The following is an 18,786-nucleotide window of genomic DNA, read 5'->3' on the forward strand; positions in this document are numbered from 1 at the left end:
AAAAACCTTGCCATGCACATTTAAAAAAACTTTCCCCCGTAGAGCTTTCCGAATGCTCCTGACAGGCGTGCGTACCGGTGAGTTACATCATGCGGAGGACCTTGAGGAGTTGCCGGAGATTGAGCTCTCTCACAGTGTTCAAACATTTTTTTTTTTAAACGATTGTGGATGTATGCGTTATGCCGATACAGAGAAGCAAATGGAGCGTACCTTCTTACCTGATGGGCCGACACCGCAAACCTGGCGCTGAAGCGACAAGTGGTATGAAGACCCCTTCACTTACTTTACCGGCAGTATTGTCTTTCTCTATTATTTTGAAGGTACGCCAAACAGTATATTTAACCATTTGTCTGCAAGAATCACTTCGTGGAACATTCCAATTTGCGGCTGTCACATTAACTGCATTCGCCCTTGCAGCCGAACTGCGACCTTCTTTACTATAATTTTTTCTCTGATTGCAGGTTATAGGACATGAACTTATGCACGTATTTGACGTATTGCACGCAAGATATTATTACTGGCGGACGCAGAGCTTCAAAGAGGAATACACTAAACGGGCACTCTGCTTGCGAAAATCGCATAGATCGGTGGTAAGTAAATAAATTACTAATGTTTTTATAAATGACTGGAAGGGAAGATGGATACTTGCAATAAAATATCCATAAACAGAGGTTGTGTCGAGCCGAGATTTCAACAAGTGCACTTGTCTTCCGGAGAGCTATAACAGAACTGATTTCTTTAGCGTTAGCGTGTTTAGTCTTGTCTACGCAGATAAATTACTGATGAAGCATAGGCGCAAGGTTAATAATTCAACGAACGTTACATTGAATATTTAAACGAACATGGCACATAGTTCTTCTACCCTAGTTCACCACGCAAAACACCGAGCGAAATGGCAAACGTCAAGTTCGGCCAAAAAAATTTTCAAGTGTGGCCTTACAATTTTCTCTACAAACAACGCATTCAACGAATACGAAAAGTGACTTTCGAAAGATGATCTTGAGTACAACTAAACAGAGTCGAAAGCCGAACAACTTATGAAGAACACGATGCCTTGAAAGACCTCTTAAGCAAAAGGGCATTGTCATGAAACTAGTGCACGAGCGTGCTAGTATAGTAATCGGTGCTCCAGAAAAATATAAAAACGAAGCCATAGGAATTTGTAACAACCGCCACTATATAAAATTACCCTGAAGTTCTACACAACAGTATATTATTAGCATACAACACTTTCTTAGAAATTTTTTAGCCAAGGAAATAATCAAACCTTTCGAGCACCGGCTCGTCATGCCTCTGAGCAAGCAAGCAGATCCACTTCGAATCTTTTCAAATATTCATAGGTTTTTATATACAAACTACTTACCGCGGAATTCCCAGAAATAGCTATAATATCCAACGAAAGTACATCCACTAGGTCGCTATCAAGACAGAGGCAGAATAAAAAGAGAAGCGCGGAGGTTACTCAGCGCTGAGCCCTACGTGCTAGCCTGGTTAAACCGACTCGTAACAGTTTCGCGTTTGATATCACAGACGCTGAATCAGGCCAATGACCTTGAGAAAACACAAACAAACGCTAGAGTTTCAGGCAAAGCAGTACGATCGCCACTTCGACGCTCCTCTGCCAGACGGGACCGATTTGCGAAGTTCCTCCACAGAGTTTCTTCGAGAACCTATACGTGCCATCGTTTGTGATGAGCTACAAGAGCTGCTACCGAGTTCGCAACCACAAATTTCTTCACACACTGACGTAGTGCGGTATGACATACAAGAAGCTTTAGGAGCAGCCAATATAACCAAAACAAACAGGTGCCCAGCCCCTCTTTGCGCTGTGCCGGTGCTCCTCACATACGCCGCCGCACTGCAAAGTCCAGCAATGCCAAGAAGATGGCAACAACAAACCTACTCGCCGCCGCAACGCCTGCTTAGCCACCCACCGTGAACTCGCCCACCACAGTCTACAAGTTCATCTGCGTAATGACAAACCACACTACGTAAGACTGACGTCTGGAAAAGCCCGGATTGACGACCACTTTGTTTTTCTTGTGGATAAGCCAATCATCTCCTGCGGCACTGCTGTTATCACGAAATGGGCCTTCTCGGACACAGCATCAATCCCCAGCACTCCTGTTGGGCCAGCGGCCTCAAGAAATTGAGGCATACCTGCGGGAAACCAAAGGCGCTGTCACACGCCGCTTCAGGTCTCCGTCGCCCCGTCGTTGCCGATCGCCATCACTGTACCAGGAGCATAGGCAAGCGCAAACACCGAGCCCCGTAGGGGAAACCAAAGCTGGTGACGTCGTAAGGTGAACCTGATACGTTATAACGCGACGAAGAAATCGTCGAAGCAAACGCGCAGCTGCTTCTCGATCGTCAAGTTTCCGTTACACGTGGGTTCACGCAACAACATGAAGATAGAGCAACAGTAGTTATAAGTGATTTCAGCGAAGAACAAAATCACCTCAACAAAGGCACGACAGTGGCTTTCCTGGAGGATTTCACCGAGTTGAGCGATGCCTTTGCGTTCTCCGATTGGATCCAGAAAACGTTATCGGTGGTTGCTAATGATGCGAGCTACGACGTTAACACCAACGCAGACAAGAAGGACACAAATGACACAAGTTCTATGACCTTCTTGTGTCCTTCTTGTCTCTGTGTCATCGTTCTGCTCTAGCGCTATAACTATCGTCATGTTATACCAACTAGCCCAAGCTGCCACACCCAACCTGGCACTGGAAAAGCAAGTTCAGCTACGATGCCTTCTCTCGTAATATGCTGCGAGGACGTGCTGCAATAAGGACATAAGTTGAAGGAATGCTTCAGGACAACAACATTTAGCGCTCCAAGAGCGCGAGGTTTTTTTCGGCCATAGTGTTGGTAAAACAAAAAGACGGTACTTGACGCTTCTACAAACATTATGGGCTCTTAAACAGCATCACTAGAGAGGACGTCTACCCGCTCCCGAAAATTTACTCTGCACTAGACCGACTTTGTGGAACCAAGTACTTCTCATCAATGGACTTTAGGAGTGTTAAAATCTCCCATCAGCTTGTTTTCATTAGTCATCTGGCCACCATGTATTCTGAAATTCTTACCACTGTCCTTCTCATATCAATAAACAGCACTTTTGAAAGCATTGACGATGGCGCGTGACGTTTCTTTCATCTCTCAGTAGTTTTTTTTTATATTTTGGTGCGAAAACCCGGGAACTGAAGCCACCATCAGTTAAGCATTACAAAGAGGCCATCAGGCGTCGGCATTCCGACGTACTTTAGCCTTAAATCATCGATCCTTGGAGGTGCAACCACCTCGGACTTCACGGTTCTACCACCGAGACCTAACGACGCCACGCCCACGCTGCTGAAAGCAACGCAACAAAGAAGGCACGCTGGAGCGACATACGAAAAAACGAAGCGCTCTGAGAAGCCAAGCGATGAAATGGATATCCGCAGCAGAATCATCGCTATAGAAGCACAAGCAGACGAAGCGACACTATATAAATGTGCTGTCAGCAAGACTTCGCACCCTCCTAACACAGCTGAATGAGGTGGACGCTGCCATCAAGCCACTCGTGTCAGACGAAGAAGTCGACGAGAACTACGCACGTACAATCACGTACAACGACAGAATGGTAAACTGCGTCGCAAGGCTTAACCAACAAGCTGGAGCTCAACGAGCGAACGCCATGAAAGCAGCGGAGGCGTCTCGGGCCACTCGCGACGGAAACCTAAGAGCCAACGGTTCAAACGTGAAGTTGCCGAAACTCGAGCTACAGCAATTCAGCGGCACCGCCACGGAGTGGCAGCCCTTCTAGGAGCAGTACCAGCAAGCCATACACGACAACGACGCTGTTTCTGACAGAGGGAAGTTTTTGTATTTGCCCTCGGCGCTTTTTGGGAGGGCAGCAGTGGCGGTGGCCAGTATGCAAGTGACCACAGCCAACTATAATACGGTCATCGAGCTTATGAAGGAGCGTTTCGGATGCATGGATGTGCTTATTCAGGAGCATCTTTTGCAGTTGCCGCACCTGCCAACTGTACGAAGCGGGCACAAGGTAAGAGACCTACGTCGCCTATATGACCACATGCAGCGAAATATAGCCGCCCTCACGACACTTGGAGTTCAGACCGACAGCTAAGGAGCAATGCTCGCCTCCGCACTTCTGCGAATGCTGCCAGGTGAACTAGTGGTAAAATATCACAAATATTGCTCTGCAGAGAAAAAAGAGGATAGCTTGTGCATTGCGAGTTTGCAGTGTTTTCTCAAAAACGAGTTGCATGGCCGGAAAAAGGCGCTGCAGGTTGGGCAGAGATAAGGCAAAGGCAGTAGTACAAAGCCACGTTTTGATAACGAAAGGCCCGGAGCTTCTAGTGCGTCTGCAGCTTCACTTCTAACGGCTAGTGAATCCAAACAAAAACAGCCTTGTGCGTTTTGTGCCGCTAGGAAGCATGTTACAAAGGAATGCCAGACACCGCTGTCACTCGAAGAAAAGGGGCACTCCTCAAAGCTGGCCGATGTTTCCGCTGTTCTATTAAAGGGCACACATCGCGAGAATGTGGCAACAAAGAGTACAGTGTAAAATATGCAGTAAGAGGCACCTTACTCAAATGTGCAATCCTGCGCGGAAGCTTGCTGCTAACACAGCAACCGAATTGCACTCTGCGACAGGTAGCAAATTTGACCAAACGACAACTGTACTGCTTAAGACAGCTCAGATATGAGCAAAGGGCACCCAGGGAAGACTGCTCACCCGTGAACTATTTGATGGCGGAAGCCCGAGAACATTTTTGACACAAGAACTGTCATGTCAGTTGAATATGGAAGTACTTGGTGAGGAAGACATAACCATATTTCCTTTTGGAGGAGTAGACAATGCCATAAAGAAATGGTACATGTGACTACAGCTTCGGTTGAGGATTCAGTGTGACAAAAAAGAGCACTTCCTCGAGGCCTTGGAGATTCTGAGATGTGTTCGGACGAGCTTCTTGTGCCCTAGAAGGTGATAAAAGAGTTCAAAATGAAAGTGGCTTGTCTGGCTAATGTTACCTTGCACCCGCAAAATTATAGCAAAATCGCATTGGTATATTGATTGGTGATTTTTATTGGAGTTCGTAATTGAAAATTTTGTTGAAGCGCACTAAAAGACGAACAGACAGAAGAGGCTAACAAGGTCAACGCTTGCTGTCCTTGTCACCCTCGTCAGCTTTACCCTTGTCATCCTCTTCTCTCCGTCCGTTCTTTAGTGCGCTTCAACAAAATTTTCAATTATGATGTAATCCAACTGGCCCAACTTGCCATCTTGCTACTATTGGAGTATAGTGACCGGCGAAGTGCACAAGCTTCAGGGGGGCCTAGTTGCAATAAACTCACTTTAGGTGGACACTTCAGGGAACAGTGCCGTACAGCAACACCAGTGCAATGGTAGAGGCCCTTAGAGCTGTTGTAGCGCAAAACAAACGCGCAATGCCGACTCAGCTCAAATCTTTCTGGGAGCTCAAAAGCATGGTTATTGTGGACCAAGTTCCACATAAACAGAAGCTCGAAGAAGTTGATAAGGCTTTCCAGTCCTTCATTAAGTTCACCAATAGAAGACACGATCGTGTCTTCCATTGGAAGAGCTACTTCCATTGGGAGGAAGAGCTACTTCGAAGTAGCGCTTCCTTGGAAACCCATGGATTTTCATCTTGCTGACAAAGAAGAATGTTCCGAAAAAAAGTTTGGCCAGACTCACAATGAAGTTGTTGAAAGATGAGGCAATGCTGCTGAAGTACGACGAGGCCATGCGCCAGTACCTTGAACAAGGATTCGCTGAGCGGCTTACGAAAAACGCAGTAAGCATAAAGAACAAATTGCATTACATGCCTCACTGAGCGGTGTTGCGCCCTGCTAGCCAGTCAACTAGCCTCCGAGTGGTCTTTGTTGCGTCGTCGAGCGAAACCAGGTGCGTGTCACTGAATGAAGCGTTGGATTCAGAACCAAACCTAAACCCCAGTATCTTAAAGCTCATGCTCAATTTTAGAATGCACCGCATTGGACTCAGTGCAGATATTGAAAAGGCATTTTTACAATTGTCACTGAGAAAGGTGAGAAAGGAAGATAAAGTTGCCGTACGCTTCCTCTCGTATGCAGGAGTACCCACTAGGAAAAAACCGAGTCCGCCACTTGAAGTCTGAAGGATGACAAGAGTCCCGTTTGGATTGACAGTAGCCCATTTTCGCTTGCTGCCACGATAAGTCACCATCTCGGCATGACGGACAGCTTTTCGGGCGCAGCACGAACACTGGCTGAGAGCTTCTACGTCGATGACCTCATCGCAGGTGCCGTCACGGAAGCAGCAGCAGAAGAATTCTATCAAGAATCACTGGGCGTAATGAAAGGGGCAAGCATGTTCCTTCGAAAGTGGAACTCAAATTCCAAAACGTTGCAGGAGATATTTCGGAATGAAGGAACTGGATGTCCCGCGAACACAGTGCAGTTCCACACAAGCAGTACTGCATATGTGTTAGGACTTATGTGGGATAAAGAAGACGATTACCATGCCTTTTCTACAGAACCGATCTTAGACTTTCTTGACAGAAACTGCAACACCGAAAGATTTTTTCTTCAGGCCTCAGCGCGTATTTTTGATCTACTAGGTCTGCTTTCTCCAGTCACTGTGACTCCCAAACTGTTGTTCCAAAAACTCCGGGAGCTAGGTGTGGCTGGAAAACAACATTACCAGAAGAGGTGCAAGCAGTGGGTATGCAATGGCACACTGCACTGCATCAATTAACGACGGAAACCATTCCAAGATGTTGTGTCAGTGCTGAAGGCGACAAGATAGAGATTCTTGTATTTACTGATGCAAGCCCCAAGGCATATGGAGCAGTTGCATACTTGCATATTTGTCGACTGGGCATTCACAATGCACATTTGATCTTGTCAAAATTGAGAGTAGCCCCACTAAAGAAGCTTTCCCTTCCAACACTTGAATTGATGGATATGCTAATGGGCACCCGACCGAAAGACTACCTTGACCGGTCATTTACACTACAAGTGGAAGAGTGGTTTATGTGGACAGATTCAATCATAGCACTTCACTTGGTCCGAGGCTCTGTGACACCGTGGAAACCCTTCGTGGCTAATTGAGTGATGGAAATCCAGCGGCTCACAGATCCAGACCAATGGAACCACTGCACAGGTGCAGAAAATGCATCTGACCTCTTAACACAATGAGTTTCGTCGGAAGTGCTCAAAATAACTATGGTTCGGTGGCATGGACCTTCATGACTCTCCCAGCCTTCTTCTGATTGGCCACGCAGTGAAACTATCTGTGAAGACATACCTGCGGAAGAAGAAAAAAAAGCCAGTGCGCGTTCACATTGTTGCGCAGTCGGTGAATAAACTCAGTCTTGCTTTCAAGCAGTTTAGTTCCTTCACTAAACTGATCAGAGTTGCCGCGTGGATGCAGCGATTTGTGCACAACTCCACGTGTCCTTTCGCGAAAGAGAAGAAATTGCGGACCACCGAACAAATAAACAAGGCTTAGATATGTCTTATAAGAGAGGTGCAACGTGAGGCTTTTCCCGAAGAACTTCAGTGCATTTCTTACTCAGCAAGAATACCGAAGGGCTCACCCTTACGTAATCTTAATGTATTCCTAGAGAGTCATGAAGTTTTGATAGTTGGGGGACGTCTCAAAAATGCCGAATTGACTTACGACACCTGGCATCCGATTCTGCTCCCTTGAAATCATCCTCATGTTGACCTATGACTTGTAGGAACGCACAGGCGTCTTTTACATGCAGGGCCTTTAGAAACGCTTACAGAACTAAAAGAACAATTCTGGATAATGAAGGGCCGGTAGTAGTTAATTGAACGCTGAAAAGATGCATAACCTGTGAACGTTTCAACTCAGAGCCGCCGCTGAAGAAGCGGCTCCTTTGCCTCTTGAGAAAGTAACGAAGGCAGTGCCTTTAAAAGTTACTGGCATAGATTTGGCTGGCCAGCCTTACACAAACGATCAGGGCAAAAACAAGAAGTCTTACGTTCTTCTCTACATGTGTGGTCACAAGAGCGATACGCCTTGAGTTGGTAACAGACATGTCAATCGATAGCTTTCTCAAGACGTTCAGAAGATTTGTGGCAAGAAGAAAATGTCGAGTTGTTTTCTCATACAACACACAAACCTTTTAGCAAGCGTCACGTGACCTACGGAGGTTGTGGAAAACCATACGTGAGAAAGAACTCCAAAATTATTTTCCTCAGCATCGCAAGCAGTGGCTATTCATCGCCAAAAGAGCCCCATGGTGAGTCGGCTTTTGGGAGAGATGGGCACGATCTGTGAAGGCCTCTCTTAAGAAAGATTTTGGGAAATAGCTACTGCACATTCAAGGAACTTGCGACAATCCTCACTGAGGTTGAAGCAGTCATCAATGCTAGGCCTCTGACATATGTTTCTACAAAGGCCACTGAAGTGGAACCTCCCACCCCTTCTTATTTTCTTGTTGGCAAGCGCCTGACATCACTGCCCACATCGACGTGTCAAGACGCTGCGTCACAACTTAACAATATTGAAACAATTGAAAATACCGACAAAGAATGACACATTATTTCTGGCTAAGATGGCAGAAAGAATACCTGAATAGTCCGCGTAGCGCTCGTTTCTACGTACCGACCCCGTCGAACGCCATCCAAGAGGGCACAGTGGTGTTTGTCTACGAGCATCTATGCCAGCGACCACTATGGAAGATAGAAGTGGTCGACAAGGTGGTAATTGAACTTGATGGGTGGATCAGGGCCTGTGTGGTGCGTCTACCAAGTAGGACTGTGCTTCCAAGACCAGTGCAACTTTTGTATCCTCTGGAATCTTTACGTGAATGAGCTAAAGCTCATTGGGGATCGGGGGGGGGGGCTATGTAAAAGTTTCGATGAGCTTGTTTTCAATAGTCCTCTGGCAACAACGTAATCTCTAACTCCTACCACTGTCTTTCTCATCGCAATAAACAGCAGGGTTTCGAAACCATCAACGATGGCGTGTGGCGCTTCTTTCGTCTCTCAATAGTTTTTATAAGAGTGACAACTGGCAGATCGAGATGAACGAGAGGAACTGTAAGAAAACTGCATTTATCACACCAGACTGGAATTATGAGTTCAAATTTAGGCTGTTGGGCTTATGCTCTGCACTAGCCACGTTTCAGCGCGTCATGCACACAGTGCTTTCCAGCCTGAAAGAGCAATAATGCCTTGTTTATCTAGATGACGTTGTCGTTTTCGCATCTTCCTTTGGCGAGCATTTTCACAGGCTACGGACCGCGCTGGAGGTGATTAGAGCATTGGGACTGACTTCTAAGCCGGAGAAATGCCATTTCATCTATGAAGAGCTTTGCTTTTAAGGGCACGTCTTTAGTTTCGAAGGCGTACACCCTTATCTTCAAAAGACGGCAGCCTTCTAAAATTTACCAACGCCTCGCGACAAGAAAACTGTACGCAGATTCTTGGGCCTCTGCACGTATTACAGGCGCCTTGTACGAGATTGTTCATGCATCGCAGAACTTCTCGCCCACCTTACCAAAGCGCGTGAAAAGCCTGACGACGGTGCTCTTCGCAAAATTTAAAGGCTCGTCCAGTGGCCACCATTACAAGGCCACTAGGATGATCACATGGACACTGGGGTCCACGTGCAAATGGCGTAAATCTCCGCGCGGTTTTGATTCAAAAGAAGCGCGCTCATACCCTGACGGGATGCACTTCAAGGTTGTCACGGACCACCACGCTGTGTGTTGGCTGGTAAACATGAATAATTCCTCATGTCACCTTGCTCGCTGGAGCCTGAAACCAGAAGTGTTCGATCTGACCGTCGTTGTTAAGTCAGGATAAAAGCACACAGGCGTTGACTGCCGTTCGAAAGCTCTCGTTGATTCTGCTCTGTACTGTTAGGATGACAACGATGCCTTTCTCGGCCATATCAGTATCCACACCTTCGCACAGAATCAACGTGCCGATCTTTATCTATACGGCGCATTTTACTACATCGAAGACAAGACTGATTCGCCTGCAAACACGTTCCGGCACGCTCTTTCGTCGCTGTGTCTGAACAATAACATCCTTGTCCAGAAGAACTTCATGCTGTACAAAACAATAAACCCAGTCGTCGTTCCGATGACTCTGCGGCAATAGATTTTAAGAGCGTTTCACACGAGCCCACGGCAGGACACTTTGGATTCCCTCTAACACTGCAACAAATCTAAGAAAGATACAACTGGCCACGCCTGAAGGCGGACGTAGCACGCTACGTGAAAACTTGTCGCGATTGGCTACGTCAAAAAGCACCTCTTACAAAGCCCGCCGGCCTCCGGAAATCAATAGACCCACCGTAGACGCTATTGCAGAAATCGGGGATGGATCTGCTTGGTCCCTTTCCAACGTCGACCACCAGAAAAAAATGGATAGTTGTAGCAACTGACTACGTAACACGCTACGCCGAAACAAGGGGATTACCTTCTGTCAATTCAATCGTGGTCGCAGGCTTCTTTGTGGAAAACATCGTTCTTAGATATCACCCGAGGTTCTTATCACCGACAGAGGTATGGCATTCGCGGCAGATCTCAAGCAGCAGATCCTACACCTTAGCCTCACTGTCCGTTGGCGCACGACAGCATACCACCCCCAGACAAACGGCCTCACGGATCGTTTGAACAAGACCCTTTTCGACATGCTTTGAGTTGACGACCGGCAGACGACCTGGGACGAAATTCTCCCTTACGTCACATTCGTGCACAAGACCGCAAGGCAGGAGACCACACAAATGACACCTTTCGAGCTTGTCTTCAGCCGCCCAGTCGCGGCCATGCTGGGTTTGATGTTGCCACACATGGACGATGGGAGAATCGATGCTGACGTCACCGTTTTCTTTTAACACGTCGAGGATGCTAACCTCCAACACGCATAAAAGAGCAGCAGCACACTGGCACCCTACTCTACAATATACGGTGATGTTACGACGAGTACGCACAGGGTGATCGCATTATGTTATGAACATCAATCCGCCACCGTACGCTCTCTGAGAAGCTCCTGCGCTGGTATCTCCGGAACGCACAAGGTCCGAGAAATCACAGTTATTCACATTTATCGCGCATGAGTGAGTCACCACCGGAGAGAAAGTGTAATTGTGTACTGTTTGTTTCCTGTTCTTAACATTGTGAGTGTCACTTCCGTGTGGCAAGGTTTTGATACTGGCAGCCACTGACTAGGCTGTGATTTTATCAGCGTATTTCTTTTATGTGTGCGTAATTCACATGCTCTTTCAATAAGCCTGCACCCTTCGTTTTAGGAAAAGTTTCCATTCAAGCTCAGGTATAGCTACTGATGTATTTGGAGTGGTTTCGTTCGGGAATTCAGCAAGTTGGTCAACCAACACGTTTCCGTGTATCTCCCTATTCTCGGGCACCCAGCACAGAACGCTATGCTTTTTTAGTGTATAGTATCTGCACAGGAGTGACTAAAACGAGACTAGGAGAGGATTTGTGTCTTTTTTCAGAGTTTTGAGGGCTTTCGCGACGCTAAGGGCGCTGGTGAATATTACTTCACTTTGTTAATTTAGTTGTTTTATGTATTTGACGGCTGCCAGTATGAAATGAGCTTCTGCTGTGAAGATTCTGGTGTTAGGATGCAGAGTACGGACATCAGCAAAAGGAGGAGTGACCAAGCGTATTACACTGAGGAGTGAATCTTTGAGCCATCTGTAAGGTATTCAGGGCATGAGCATTCATTCTGAAGTTAGAGAAAATGTGTACGGATACACGCAATAGATACATGCCAAGTAACCTCTACAAATGATGCAATGCAACTATAAGCTTCCACTGCCATTGTGATGCATATGCAGCGGTAGCAGCCAAATAGTGCTTGTAGGGCACGCTCATTTCTTCCACCGGAGCCCCCACACGAAGCGCATCTTATGGCAGGGCGGTTGTTAACGAGGACATAACTGGATAAATAGGTGATGGTGGAGCGCAAAAAGTATTTGTTATTGTCGTTTTTTAACGAGGTGCCAAGAAGATAAATACAACCACTGGAGATGGGGTGCCTATTTATTAGGGTCAACATAAAGGCTGTCTACCGGGCTAGTATGAAAAGCACCCGTAGCAAAGCTAATGTCGAGGTGGTCAACAGGGTTCAGCATCTTTAATGACGTTTGTGTCGTGAAATAAGACATCGCCCCTTAATCCAGGGGCATATGTAAGCATCTATGTAAGCTTCTATGTATATTCATCAGACATTTTATTTGTTTTTACCCTAGGTAACGCGTGCCAACGCTTTCAGGATATTCATGGTTCTTAAGCACTTTTTATGAATTTGATGTGTAATATGAATGTTACTTTGGTATTTAATATTAGGGCAAGAAATTTATGCTCGGGCTTTAGAGGCAGGCGTTGACCATGTAAGTAGATGTCGGCATTGAATGGAATGCGTCTCTTTCCGGTAAACAACACGCACGCGCTTCTTTCCGAATTCGCTCCATCTTGTTATCATTTCATCTACCTATTTGGAAACCTTGTTTAGGCAAGTTCTATCTGCAGATCACACATTGTTAGGCTGCATGATTTAAAACCAATCTGCATGACGTTGACATGCCTGAAGTAAAACAGATTGTGTGGAGGAGCATTGTCACAGAGAATTCATATTGAAGATAAAAAAAGTGCGCAACTCAGAACGCCACCCTGGTGCACCCCATTTTCTTCGATAAAAGTTCCAGACAAAACACTGCCCTCTCAGACACAGAACGTGCATTTGAACAAGGGACTTCTGATTATGCCCAGCATGATGCCTCAAACACCTATTTGGACAAGTATAGCGCTACACCAAAGTGTCAGGTAGTGTCATAAACCTTTTCTACATCGCTGAACAGTGAAAGAAAGTAGTGATTATTGAGAAAAGTGTCATAAATTTGCACCTCGACACGTGAGATATGATAAGTGATGGACCTAGACCTACCCTCTCGATATCTGTATTGGTATGGGTCCAGCATATCATTTGTTTTTATAAAATGCAGAAGCCGTTGGTCAATTATTTTTTTCCTAAATGTTTACACAAATGATCTATGATTGGGGATTAGCGTGTGACTGGTAATGGAAGATGGATCCTTTTCATGTCTAGTAACTTTCAATGCCAAGTAATTTAACTAACAATGGCTTCTTTCTAAGAAGTCGGCGCCTTGCCAGAAACCTAAACAGCAGAAACCCAAACAGAGAGCAGGTGTTTCCAGATTTTATTCGCGGTCGGAAACATATTTGTTGTTGTACCTTAGCGATACATGTAGTTCAGCTAAAACGAAAGATTCATTGTGTGTTTTGTGGTTTGTGGAGTTGTTCTCAAGTTCCTGCTTATCTATTGTTTTTGATCTATGGAGTGATATAGTATAATGCGACGAGCTGGAAACTTGCTCGAAGTGAACACCAGGGTAGTTCGCCCGGTCTTCCAAGCGGTCACCTTGAGTGTTTACGAAAGAGAGTAAATACGCAGGTTATTTTATTACATTTCTGATGCTGTTGCAGAACTTACCCTCTTTTGTATATTAAGTTATACTTTAAAAATTATATACCAACGTTCACTTCTTGCCTATCGGCACTTGCTTCTGCTCTGCAATTTGATGTTCCTAAAGTTTGTAAGGTTCTCAGCTGCCACTCAGTCATGTAGCTAGCTCCATGCTTTGTTTTGTTTTTAGTGCATTTTAACACTCACCATTCTGCCAAAAGACACATAGTTTGCAAGAGAACCCAGCAGGATCTTCAAGGAGTTGACTGATTTTCTGGTGCTAGGTCTACATATATGCACACCAAAATGCATCGAAAGCATCCGAGGACTAACTGCGTCGTTCTACCTTGAAAACCTCTAGTTCTATTTCAAACAAACTGGCACCTAGTTATGTAATAATGTTCGTTGTGTGATCTTTTTTCGCAGCTGTCGTTAAACAAACAGGAAGAGGAGTTGGTCGACGTGAAGGACTCTGAAAACATATGCGACCTTGTGGGAGCCGTCTTTGGGTATGCAGCCTACTCTTCATTGTCCCCAGAATTCAAGAGCGTGACACTTCCTGGCCTGAACATGTCATCAGACCAGCTTTTCTTCATCAGTCATTGTTTGACGTTTTGTGCTCAGCACAGCATACCAGTGGGACGCTACGCACCGTTCCACTCAAGATGCATTGTGCCCTTCATGAACATGCCAGAGTTCTCCGATGCATTTGGCTGCAAGCCAGGAACACCAATGAACCCGCTAAACAAGTGCAAGTTTTGGTAATAAACAACGTAATTCAGTTTTACATTCGAGTCCGTGGTCAAATTTATTCGTGTGGTATTTCTTGAGTCAAATATCAAAAAAAGGCAAGCCAATCACGTGAATAGAAACGACCTCGAGTCTTCACGCAGGTTATAGCATATTATTTTGAAAAAATTGCTAGACTACTAAAACTCACTACAAATGCCTACTTCACCGATCTCTTTTCATCGTTCAACAAACCAATTCTAACTGTGGTGCAAACAGCCACGTACGAGAAGGCAATAGAATTAGTATTTTGTATGTATTTCTTATCATGGCAGTCAAAATAACTACCAATATGGACAGGATAGTTCTAATAGCGGAGTTTTAGAGACATCTGTACAGTAGTCGGGACAACCACGACCTTAATACTATAGAAACTAGCAGTAACCCAGATGACACCCCACCAGTAATGGTAAAAGAAGTCAGAACAACAGTCTTAGAGAGCATGCAAAGAGGCAAAGCTGCTGGTGAGGATCATGTAACATCAGATCTGCTGAAAAATGGAGCACAGATTGTGTTAAAAAACCAGCCACATTGTTTACGAGGTGTCTCCTGACGGGAAGAGTACCAGAGTCTTGGAAGAATGCTCACATCATCTTAATACATAAGAGAGGAGATGACAAGGACTTCAAGAAATGCAGGCCGATCAGCTTGCTTTTCATAGAATAAAAGCTATTTACAATAGTAATTGCTAACAGAGTTAAGAAAACATTAGAATTCTATCAACCAAAGGAACAAGGAGGATTTCGAACATGCTACTCAACAATCTACCACATTCATACTATCAATAAGGTAACATAGAAATGCTCATAATATAAACAACCACTATACATAGCCTTATCAGATTACGAAAAGGCGTTCGATTCAGTAAAAATATCAGCAGTCATGCAGACACTGCGGAGTCAGGGCGTCAATGAAGCCTATATAAACATCCTGGAAGAAATCTACAGGGGATCAACTGCTACCATAGTGCTTCATAAAGAAGGCAACAGAATACCGATCAAGAAGGGTGTGAGGCAGAGGGATACAAACTCCCCGAGGCTATTTACCATGTGCTTCCAGGAGGTTTTCAGAGGCCTAGAATGAGAAAAGTTAGGAATAAGAGGTAATGGAGAGTACCTTAGTAACTTGCACTTTGCCGTTGACATTGCATTTATGAGTAACTCAGGGACAAATTACAACTCCTGATCACGAAGTTAGACAAGAAGAGCAGAAAGGTAGGTCTTAAAATAATCTGCAGAAAACTAAAGGGATGTACATCAATCTCAGAAGAGAGCAGCGCTTTGAAATAGGTAATAGTGCACTTCAAGTTGTAAAAGACTGTGTATACTTAGGGCAGATAATAACCGTTGAGCTGAACCACGAGATTGAAGTAACTAGAAAAATAGGTATAGGGTGGAGCACATTTTATAAGCACTCTCAAATAATGACAGGTAGATTGCCATTATCCCTCAAGAAGAAGGTATATAACAGCTGTATCCTGCCGGTACTTAGCTACTGAGCAGAAACATGTAGACTTACAAAGAGGGTTAAGCTTAAGTTGAGGACGACGCAGCACGCAATGGAAAAAATAGTAGGTGTAGCCTCAAGAGACAAGAAGAGAGCAGAGTGGATTAGGGAAGAAATGGGAGTCAAGGATATAATTGTTGAAATCAAGAAGAGGAAATGGACATGGGCTGGGCATGTGCGCCTAGACAGGGAAATAGCCGGCCATTAAAGGCAACTGACTGGATTCCCAGAGAAGGCAAGAGGGGAAGACAGAAGGTGAGGTGGGCAGATCACATTAGGAAGTTTGCGGGTATAAATTGGCTGCCGCAAGCACAGGAACGAGTCAAGTGGCGGAACATGGGAGAGGCCTTTGTCCCGCAGTGCACGTAGTCAGTCTGATGATGATGATGAAGATGATCATGTATTTCTCAATATTTTATAGTCTCACGAACACATCTTGTCTTCGGCTCTTTTACCACTGCAATATTTATTTATTTATTTATTCCAATACGCAAAGCGCCCAAGGGCATAACAGTGGGGGGGGGAGAATACAAAATTTTGCCACTGAATACAGATAATCACACTTCTACATCACACTAATAACGCAATTCATTGTCACCTATACATAGCGGCACGTGGGAGTAGACAATACAAGGCAGCTTCACAGTACCGTTTCGTCCCTTCACATCCTCACGAGTACACTACTCTAGACTCTGAAGTAATCTTAAAAATACTTCAAGTGATGTAACCTCGCCTACTTCAGAAGGCAACCTATTCCATCATGCTATCGTCCTGTGAAAAATGACATTTTAAATGCGTTAGTGTCGCAGCTTATTTCGCTTATCTTATTGGCATGTTCTAGTCGCTGTGAAACGTAGTCCGGTTTGCAAAAGTATTGCGAAAGATCCTGACCTGTACGGCTATGAAATATGTCGTGAAAAATTTCAACCTCAGATATTCTCTTCGCTTGTCTAGAAGTTCCCAACCAAGCTTTTCTTTTGCTTTTGAAACACGGAAATGTCTGGTAAAATCAGAGCAGACAAACCGAACAGCCATGTTTTGAATTTTTTCTAAAGTGGACACAGCACACGCCTTCCACGGATCCCACACAGCACAAGCGTAATTTAAGACAGATCGAATATTAGTCATTTATATTTGATATCAAGTGGTACCTTACTTGCGTTTCTGCGAAGAAAACCTAACACACGTCCTGCTTTATTTTTGACAAGTTTTATGTGACGGCTTCAGGAAATGTCCGGTGTAAAATATACACCAAGATACATCGATATCTGTCGAGTAAAATATTAGTTTGTAATAACAAGTAAAAAAATAAAGTATCACTGTTTGCTCTTGTTTTCTTCAATCGAACGAGGGATTTCGGTGTGGTGACTGCATTCAAAGGCCCTAACTCGACTTGGTGGTAATGGTCTGCATTTCTATCCGCTACGCTGAACCATGTTATGAATTATTGTTACTCAAGAGCATACGTGTCGAAGATACCAGTCGCATTGATGGTCCCTCATCGGACCCTACTAAGCACCTTGTGCTGTTGAACACGTTAAACGAACAGTTTCATAGAATTCCACTTGGCGAGGAGGCTCATATATAGCATTAAGTTGTGTGTGGCCTTGAACCCGTGGACGCTCAGATCAGCATAATTGGCTTCATGGTAGCGCTGCAAACACTTTGTATTGAAGATACCACCTTGCCACAAGCTTAAATATATAAATAATTAACACCAGCTCATTTCATGCGACGACCTTGTACAATATGTACGCTTTTTTAACCCATTAAACCACTTAACTCTAAAGTCGGCAAAATTGCATGTAAAATGAGACAAGATATTTGTTGTCATTATAAACTTAAATTGTTATCTATAAATATTATCTATTATCCTAATAAATATGTTATCTCTTTAAAAGAAAACAAACAGGCCAATATGAAAAAGTTACCTGTGCTGATATAGGCGTTTGCGCTCGCTTGTAGATTGCCAGGTCAGTATCACTTACCAGGTACTTCTATCGTGTCGTAACATGCCGGGAGGCTTGAGCCACAGGCACGTGAATGTGAAATGTACACTCCAGAAGCGCGCTCAACCAATTTCAATTTAGGCGCTTTTATAGGATCATCCTTAAACCCACACTTGATCGCTTCAATTTCATGCAGCGTCGTCATGTCATGATAATATATGTGAACATGTCAGTTACCTTCGTCGTCCATTCACGTCACGTAACACAAAAATTGGTATATGTGAAGCTAGTGAGACGACAGCGAGCGCACTGAGAGCGAAGCTTGTATTGCGATGTTTTACACGATACGCATGTCCGGTAATACCAAATTTGGGATGTGCTAAGCTGTCGAAGTGGCCGCGAGCGCATCATGAGTGGTGTGGCATGGAGTCTTGTTGTTACATGACACGCATGTCATGATTATAATGTTTGAACGTGTTATTTACCTTCGCTGTTCGCTCACGTCACGTAATACCAAATTTGGTATAAGTGAAGTTAGCGAAACAGCCGAGAGTGCATCTTGAGCGTGGCATGTAGACATGTTAGTTACATGACACGCATGTCATTATTTCTACGTTATGTTCTGTCCGTTGTCCTCATCATGCAGTGATGTGATACCATACAAGTTTTGCAACTTGTCATGTGAACAAAACCACTACAAGAGCAACAGGAACATGAAAAGTGATCATGGTATTCTTGACATACGTGTAATAATTTTCATGTTACGGCTAATCCCTTAGCCTGTCATACAGTCAGGTTATGCCATAGAAATTTCGGTATTGATACCTTTATCAAAACGGCCAGAAGAGCTAAATGTTGTGGGCGGTTAGGTATGTAGATAGATACGCTCAAAGTCACCGAAGTTCACTAAGAAATGCTTTTCACTTACAAAATTCTTTTTTGGCCTGCGCGATCGAAACAAGAGGAGAGGAACTATCACTTCGTTTGGCAGAAAAAGAGGACACATTTTCGTGCGAAAGGATAACGGCGACAG

The 18,786-nt window shown here is 44.7% G+C and overlaps 1 long non-coding RNA gene across 1 annotated transcript; it reads left to right on the plus strand.

Annotated features, from left to right (window-relative positions):
• The first annotated feature begins 461 nt into the window (after positions 1-461).
• LOC142803348 (uncharacterized) lies at positions 462-14,296 on the plus strand. The gene is made up of 2 exons (XR_012894069.1): positions 462-590; positions 13,936-14,296. It is a non-coding gene; the product is annotated as an uncharacterized LOC142803348 (long non-coding RNA).
• Positions 14,297-18,786: the final 4,490 nt, after the last annotated feature.

This window comes from Rhipicephalus microplus, chromosome 3 (assembly GCF_043290135.1).
Source record: "Rhipicephalus microplus isolate Deutch F79 chromosome 3, USDA_Rmic, whole genome shotgun sequence".
NCBI lineage: Eukaryota > Metazoa > Arthropoda > Arachnida > Ixodida > Ixodidae > Rhipicephalus > Rhipicephalus microplus.